This window comes from Pygoscelis adeliae, unplaced genomic scaffold, assembly GCF_000699105.1.
Source record: "Pygoscelis adeliae isolate BGI_AS28 unplaced genomic scaffold, ASM69910v1 Scaffold213, whole genome shotgun sequence".
NCBI classification, from domain to species: domain Eukaryota; kingdom Metazoa; phylum Chordata; class Aves; order Sphenisciformes; family Spheniscidae; genus Pygoscelis; species Pygoscelis adeliae.
The window spans coordinates 338,489-346,826 of record NW_008824410.1 but is presented as its reverse complement, the minus strand read 5'-3'; positions in this window follow the sequence as shown (position 1 = coordinate 346,826).

Sequence of the window (8,338 nt, the reverse complement as noted above, 5' to 3'; positions counted from 1 at the left end):
AGCTCACATGGTCCCAATTACAGCCACACCGGCCCCTTTTATTCCCCTCCTCGTCTCCTTCTGCCAGTTTCATTTTTTGAAAGTTTGCATTATTAACTCCATGCTTGCGAGTTCCTGTCTGTCACGGGGGCCTAGAGATGTTATCACTGGTTGCCGATGTATAAGGTTACCATGAAAGCATTTTATGGATTACATTTTGCAAAAAGGCGATAGAGGGCATGATAGCTAGCACAGTGGCGAGCTTTATAGGAGTTTATATCTGCAATAAATGAGAGGCCAAGGAAGTGTTTATCTTGGACTTAAGTGTATACCTGCTTAGTTATCTGGAGGCAGAGACAATAACAGCTAAGAAGGGATCGCTAACATTTACTACAAGAGTTTCACAGAGATGCTTATGAGATGGGCTGCTACCCTGGGAGAAAGCAGGCCACAGAGACACAACCAAGGAGCCCAGCTGAAGAATGTGTTTAACATTACAGAGTTAATGAGGTTATATGAAGGCAAGGATAGCACCCACTGGTTCCCAAGCTGGCTCCTAATCCCAAGTCAAAATCTTGCCCACTAATACTGAAGCTCAAACAATTTATTAAAAATAGACAATTTTCTTTCTCTTCCCTTTTTTTTCTCCTTTTTTTTTTTTTTATACTTCCTTCTCATAACTTTCCAAGTCCCAGGCAATAGCTTCTGTGTTCCTTCAGTGCCATGATTTATTGCTTGCTTATACAGTTTCTGGTTCAAAGCTAGGTGCATAAATCAATCACGGTGGTTGCTCCCCTGAATACATTCATTTGAACTTCTCTGTTGTAGCCCTGAGAAAGGCTGCTCAGCACCACCACAGCGACCTCCCTCCTTTCCATCCCCAAAGTTCACTCTGGATTTCTTTGAGCACTAGCACATGCATCCCAAAATGACCCTGCCAACCTCATCTTCCTTCTTAAGCAGGACAGCAGACAAGAGAAGAGAGTCTTCCTCCATCACACCAGCAATGCAGATGGCATCAGTACTGGGCTAGCTGATGATAAGCAAATGAAGGGAAGACAGGTGCAATCACATTAAACAGTAGCTAAGGTCTTCATAATCACCAGTGGTTCTACGATTTAGGCTATAAGCAACAAAAACCACCAACTGCTGCCAGGAACCAGAAGCTGGAGCAGATGTTCACATCACCAAAATATAGCTCAACTCTGGAACCACAAACCTGCCCATTTCTCTGTCAAGGTAGATGGCAGTTGAAGTCTTGCCTTTCTGTAGTGGAAGAACACAGCACCGCAACCACCTAGGATATTCAGTTGCCTAAATAAAGTAGTATTTCCTCATACTGTTTCATTTCCCTTTGGAGAGGAAGGAAAAGCGAAGGGAAGAATCACACGTGGCAGATGCGAATGACACCTCTTCAAGGGGAGGTTATACCACAGTGTATACCCGGCTCAGCTGTTTTAGCCCACACATCCCCCGGGGTTCTTCTACAGCTCATAGAAGAGAGAGGCTCCTTTTCCTTGTTCTCAGCCATCCCAGTTAGGGTACCGAAATTACAAGGTACTTTATATGGTCCTGGAAAGGGTGAATGCTGCAAGAGTTCTGGAGTTTAGCTCTATAGATGAGATTATTTTTTTTTTCAAGAACATCTCAAAATATAGAAAACACTGATGCAACTAAATGTGCTAAAACCTAGAAATCTAGAAATTCCTGAACACTTGAAAAAACCTTTATCACTTCTGTCAATCAAAATGTCTTTTCTATATTTCAAAGCATTTCATTTTTAGACATTTTGAAGATTTTTTAAGTATCTTTACTTCAGTTCACTGAAGTTTGAAAGCAAAAAGTCATTTAAACGAGAAAGATGACAATTACATTTTTTAAAATGTCAAAATAACATATTTTGACAAACTCAAAGCATTTTTCCAAAACACAATCCAAGTCAAGGATTTGTCAGAAACCTTTCCCACAAGGAAAACTGGCATTTTTAGGAAGAAATAATAACTTGCACATCTGGATAATGAATTCTTGGCCAACACTAACTCATGAACTGTGGTCTAGTTAGCAGCAGTTCTACCTGTAGAACTGTAACAGACTCATAGTTAGATCCTCAAGGAATCAGCCACAGAGTAGACACTATAGCTATTTCAGTTACTCTTGCGTGAAGCCTGCTCACGCTTTGGCTTTAAGTGCTCCTAATCTTTCTTTATAATGGAAATACAATATGTGCTTTTCTCCAGTGTTTTTTTCAATATGGAAATCTTCATGACTCACTTGTCATTATTTCAGTGTCTTTCATAAGACACTTTTAATAAATGCCTGAAAATCTCACCCTTCATTAACAAAAATGTTTCTGCCTTCTATAGTTGAGAGTCAAGCTTGAAAGTCCCTCCCCCCTAAGTTTAGAACGATAAGTTGATACAATCAACTAATACTTAAAACAATCGAGCTTGTTTTAAGTCTAGCTGCTAGAGGTGCTGCGTTAGTCTAGTGCAATATTTTTAAAGTGTGTACTACTAATACAGGTTTTATAAAGAGAAAATACATCAGTACACACTTACATATGTACGCATGCATGTGATGCTTGCTGTCTCTTTTCTTTCTCCTGGGAGACTATATCGTCTTTGAATACATTTATGCCCACCTCCTTTTTGGCCTAGAAAGCATAGTCAGCAAGAAACTTTACATTGCAACCTCTGGTTTGCTGCTGAATTTTTCACATGCGAGCTGAGAAGTAAAAACTCATAGCACAACATCATAATTTTATGGCACGGCAAGAATGGGTCATTCTTTTCCTTTGCCTGTGATATTTATGAGGACTTAGAGAATGATTAACTGAGGGGGATGGTGGAAATGAATCCTTCTAAACAGTGAAGCTTTGGATTCTCCAACCAAACGAATGGCTTTTATTCCAGATTTATGATCTTCTCACAGCCTGGCTGTGATGAGTAATGACCTATCTTCACACTATTAAAGAATTTATTATGACTATTTATCACCAAAGTAACGTAACAAGATTTGAAGAGGTACACAATAATGCTAGGAGAGCAGCCAACATTGTCTTAGCTGTTGACTTGCCCAAATACCGTATAGCTAAAGTGGGGCTAGCAAAGGAGGGTGTCTGCTTCTGAGCACATGCTCAGAGGGGAAAGTATTATGGGAGAGTGTGCGGCTGGGTAGGAGAAAGTCCAGAGTCCAAAGAGGTATGCATACAAGGGGAATATCTCCAAGGGAAGGAGGGACACAGAATATAACTGTGTGCACATACACATCTGTTTTTCCCCTCTTTTTTCCAGGCTTAATGATGGGGAGGGAAATAGATCTACAAGATGATATCTAAGTATGTAGGCTAACGAGGCTATTTCCAATGGAGAATGAACCCCTCTAATGGCTGACTAAGTGAGACCCTAGAGATGTTGCCCACAGCAGAAAGAACTTCTAGAAAACAGAAACAGTCACGCTGAGTGAATGGTGAGTACTCTGGATCTGAGGGATGCTCTCTGAGGATGTCCTAGGAGCCATACAACATTCTTCATACCACTAACTTTGAATTCTCCAGTTTTCAGTTGTAGAACTATCAGAATTACAGCTGCCTTTGAGACTTTTCAGGTTGGTAATGTAGCTTGAGCCCAGCACGTAAGATAAAAATCCACAGCATTTCCGCCCCTTTGCTAGCTTTGAACTAAGCACTAACACCCCAGCTGACCTCAGTGCCAGCTACCAGAAAGTCTCATAGAGGAGTTTCAAAATTCGCTCCATCATATGAGCTAACTGCTGAAAATATCGCTCCTGAAAGAAACATAGTCCAGCAGAGCAAGTCATCTACTTACAGGAGACTACAGCCCCTCCTGTTAGGTAAGTTTTCTTCTTTGCAGTGGGTTACATACTGATGGCAGCTCTACACGTGGAATCAGGAGCAATAGTGGATTGCCTCCAGAGTCTCGGCATGTAAGTGAGATCAGGCCGTTCCACTTTTGAAGCAGGCTGTCAGTAAATGTCATATTTTATTTTGCTTCCGAAAGACAAATATGGCAACACACACTTTGTTAGCAGGCCAAAAGAATTATAACTGTATTTTGCTGAAAGCAATGTTGATTTGGATGTAGCCTAACACTGCTTGTAAAACTGAATTACATTGAATTTGTTCTGAACAGCTGTGACGTTAGGATCCTTACACACACACACACACACACACTCTGCTGGCTATAGAAAAACTGCAACTGATGCTCAGGGGAACGGCAGCTCCTCTCAAAAGCACAGCAAGTCTCTATCCACTCTGTCCAGGCCTCAGGAGCCAGTGAAGTAAGTGAGAAGAGAGAATTCATAGGAAAGTCTAGCTTCTAGATAGCCGTAGATGATCCGATACCAGGTCAATCACAGAGACAGGGAGCAGAACCTACATGGGTCCCTGGAATCTCATTCAGTCTCTGGCCAACAGAGCCCCGAACCAAAACATAACATTGAGTTTCATAACATCTCCATTCCCCCGACACAAGAACTTAGTACTAATGGCCCACACGCTTAGAGCGCCATACAAGTTCAGACAATAAGCCTGTCTGAGGGTGCAAAGCCCAAAGACAGTGGGCACCACTAAATTCCAACTACTGTATTTGCTTCAAAGAAGAAATCAGCAGGGTTGGACTAGACTCAAACATCTGATACCAGTGGAGAGGCATCCACTTGCTGAAGGCTTATACATTTTTCCAATGAAGTGTGACTGAGCAGAATTGCAAGAGGCAGATACAAGATGTTTGCAAGATGCAAGACAATGCAAAAGTGTTTGCATTGCACCCTTCTGCACTGCTATCACAGTGCACCAGGGACACGTTACGGACAATTCTGGATTTACTTACTGGTAGGGAACTTCCTCCTGACCTACTTCCTGTATGGATGCTCAGCTGTTTCTAACACCATGAAAGACCTCGTGTATAATTAAGGACTAACCAAATAGACAGCCACAGAAGAGGAAAAGATGTGTGCATGGCTATGCCTGTCCTCCAGAAAGTAAAGACCTCACAGTGCTCATCACTTTCTGCTATAAATATCTATGTCACTGTTTTATCCTGTTTTCAATGAAAATATACAGCAATGTGTGTATATGCCTATCAAAACAGTTCCAAAATCATAACACTATTTCATACATTTTCTTTCCTAGAAAAAAAAAATTACAAACAACCTGAAAGATGTCATTGCTGCTCTGTAAATGGACTAGAGGAAAGCCCCCAAATTCCAGGGAGATGAGCAGAGAAGCCCACAGAACAGAACAGAGCAGAGCAGTGCCCTACCTACTCCTAATTCTATTGACTTACATCTAAGATTGCCATATCATGACACCAGTGACAGAAGCCACCTGACCCGTTCTGCTGTACCTGGGTTTTCTAATGATCTGCAGAGACTCGACAACTGGTGGAAAAGGAATGGGAAGCTTCCTCAAGCAAAGAGAAAGGCTGTTCCCTTCCTCATTGGCAGAACAGCTATGAGAAATAGACCCTTGTCTTTCCTAGTACTCCAGGTTACGATGTTTGCTTCCTCTCTCCATAGAGAGCTCTGTCACGGAAGCAAGGATATTTTATGCTTTAAGGGCTCAGTTCAAAGGCTGTTGATGGCTCATTGCATTCTGATGGAGTTTAGATCGGGTCCAACATCTCTGAGGCAGTGGTTCCTCTCTTTCTACCATGTATTTTTGTTCCATGCTCCAAAGAGTTCCAGGAAACTTCATAGGGTCAAGCCCCGGTCTGAGCCAGAGTCTACTTTCAGGCTAGGATCCCAAGTCTGCCAGCTTTGGGCTTCCTTGGTCGCAGTGTCTCAGCTGTTCTCACTAAGCTGCTGTGTTGACCTCCGATACCTTTTTCTTCAGGAAAATAGGCCTAGTTACTATGCTGAGCCTAGTTGTGGCAGCTAGTTCTAGTTTAACCATGTAGGTGGATGAGAGGGGTCACTAATAAAACAATGACGGTTTCTGTGTTCCCAGAACAGAATCTCAAACCCAATACACCAATGCCAGGCTCCAAGTTCCCAAACCCCATCTGTGGCAATCATTAAATAAACTCTTAACGGTGTCTTCTGTAGCTTTTAATAGACTAGAGTACTTATACTGTCAGCTTTTACTGGGCAAGATGTAATTTTCCAATAAACACGACCTCTTCCAAAAAGCAGCACTTTCTGAACTTTTTCCAGAATCCAAAGGTTTTGGCTGCAGCTGCAGCAATGGGAATCAAATTATAAAAACAAAATCCCTCCTTTCACTCCATGCTTTCAAATGTTTTTCCAGGGCTGAAATGAGAGGCGCACTCACTATTTGTTTCTGCTTCTGTTGGCTTTTAAAAGCACAAGAGGGTAAAGGAGCTGGATGGCTGTAACTTTCACAGCTTGCTTATGTACACAGTGCCATAACCTTTGTGTCTTGCTGTGAGCAGCTGCACTGCAATTGTATTAGTCTGACTGACTGTAAACTGTGTGGTAATATGTAAAACATATTGTGAGTGATGATGACTAATTGGAGAACATCTTGCAAGACACTCTAAACGTGTGTAAAATGCCATCCAGCTGTAAGCTGCATTCTGTCCCAATTGGCTCTGTATTACTTATCAGGGCTCCAGGGCTCACCAGCAACTTTACAGATGAATGGCATAAGAAGAAATATCCCTTGTTTCAACCTCCTCCACCTTTAGTAACTGGTAACTGATCAGTGAAACTTAGGTACCAAGTTCTGGTTTCCTAGTAGTCATTTAGAGCACCCTGGCTAGAGAGGCCTGTTTGTCAGTGGGAACTTGGATAAATCAGCCACCCTTTCAAAAACAAAACAAAACCCACCAAAAAAAAAAAAAAAAAAAACCACAAAAACCCCCCATCACCACACAAAAAACACCAAAAAAATCCTAAAAAGCCACCCATCATATTCTAAAATCTTCTCCCTGTTTCTAGTGCTCTCACAGAGGGACTGACCTCTACTAGCAAACTGTCACACTCCTGGCACTGGCGTTACTTCAAATGCCAGAGGTACAGGGTAATAGCACCTGGTTTGAAAAGCTAGCAGATCCTACATTCAAAAGACAGAAGTTACCTATTGGAAGGAGTGTGTTAGCTGCCTATTACAGGAACCAAGACTTGCACTGGATGAAATATTAGGTTTGCTCAATTGTCAGACCATCAGCCAGTCATGCTGGTCTACCTAAAACACTCTCCTCCAGCTCACGTGGCAAGGAAGGTATTCCCCATCTCAGAAAGCAATTTGGTATTTATCTGTAAGAGCCCTTCTCTGCAGGTGATAAAGTCAAACAAATTTTGCAGGGGATTTCAAATGAAATCTCTAAAATTTCTTTAAAATTACAGATCTTGTGCATAAAGAACTAAATGGTATACAGCAGTGAAATGGTATCTTTTAAAGGACATAGAAGGTGGATCAGCTCTTTTCTTGAATACCATTATGCAACATGCTTTGGAAGCAAAGAAGATCTTACACTTATGAATAAGAGATTAATTAGACCGTCCCAGAACAACTATGCCAGTTTTAATACGAAGTATGCTTTATAAAAGCATAGCTGTCCTATTGTGCTAGTAATAAGTGAACAGCAATTGCCATGCAATACATCCATGACGGGGGTACATAGTAGGCAAGGTATAATAGATTAACGATCACTAAAGTGTTACAGCTTTTGTCTAGAGAAGCCCCTAAACTCACAGTAGTGAAAGCTGAGATCATGTAGGATTCCATAGGAAATGGGAAGTCCTCGTTAAAACAGAGCGATTCATGCGTAAAGGAGACTCCTTGAGACTGTACAGTAATGTCTCCAGACAGTTACACTGCAGATGCCCTATGCCTTCACAGAATAACATGCATTTAAAAACCTTCAGCAACATATCTCCAACAATGTCTCCCATTGTTCACTTTAGCTCACACCGGACCAAAACAATAGGTTGGTTGTAGTCCCAATAAGCTGGAACATATCTGCTATCTGGTGTGCAGGCAACAGGGAGGTTAGCTAAGGGTAAAAATAATTCTGTCCTCCTTGGTGCTGAAAACCCTTTCATTTGTACTGATATTCAAGGCCCTAATTTAAACAGGGACCATCTCTTTCTGAACACATCTGACTGGCAGCGCAGGATAGAATTTCAGCTGTATGGTCTAGCTTGTCCATTATGCATTTAAACACTGTCAAGACGATGCTAATAAACCTTACCATGACCACTGCTCCCTAGGGATCAGAACTAGCTACCCTGAAAGCCAAGGAGTTTTTGGGGATGACCAATAATTAGCAGTGGAGTTTGGTTTCCTGTACCAGACCACGGGCACGGGCAGGACCCATGGGAGCCTTTGCAAGAGCTTCATAGGTTGCTGGCTCGCCCCTCTGCACGCACAGTG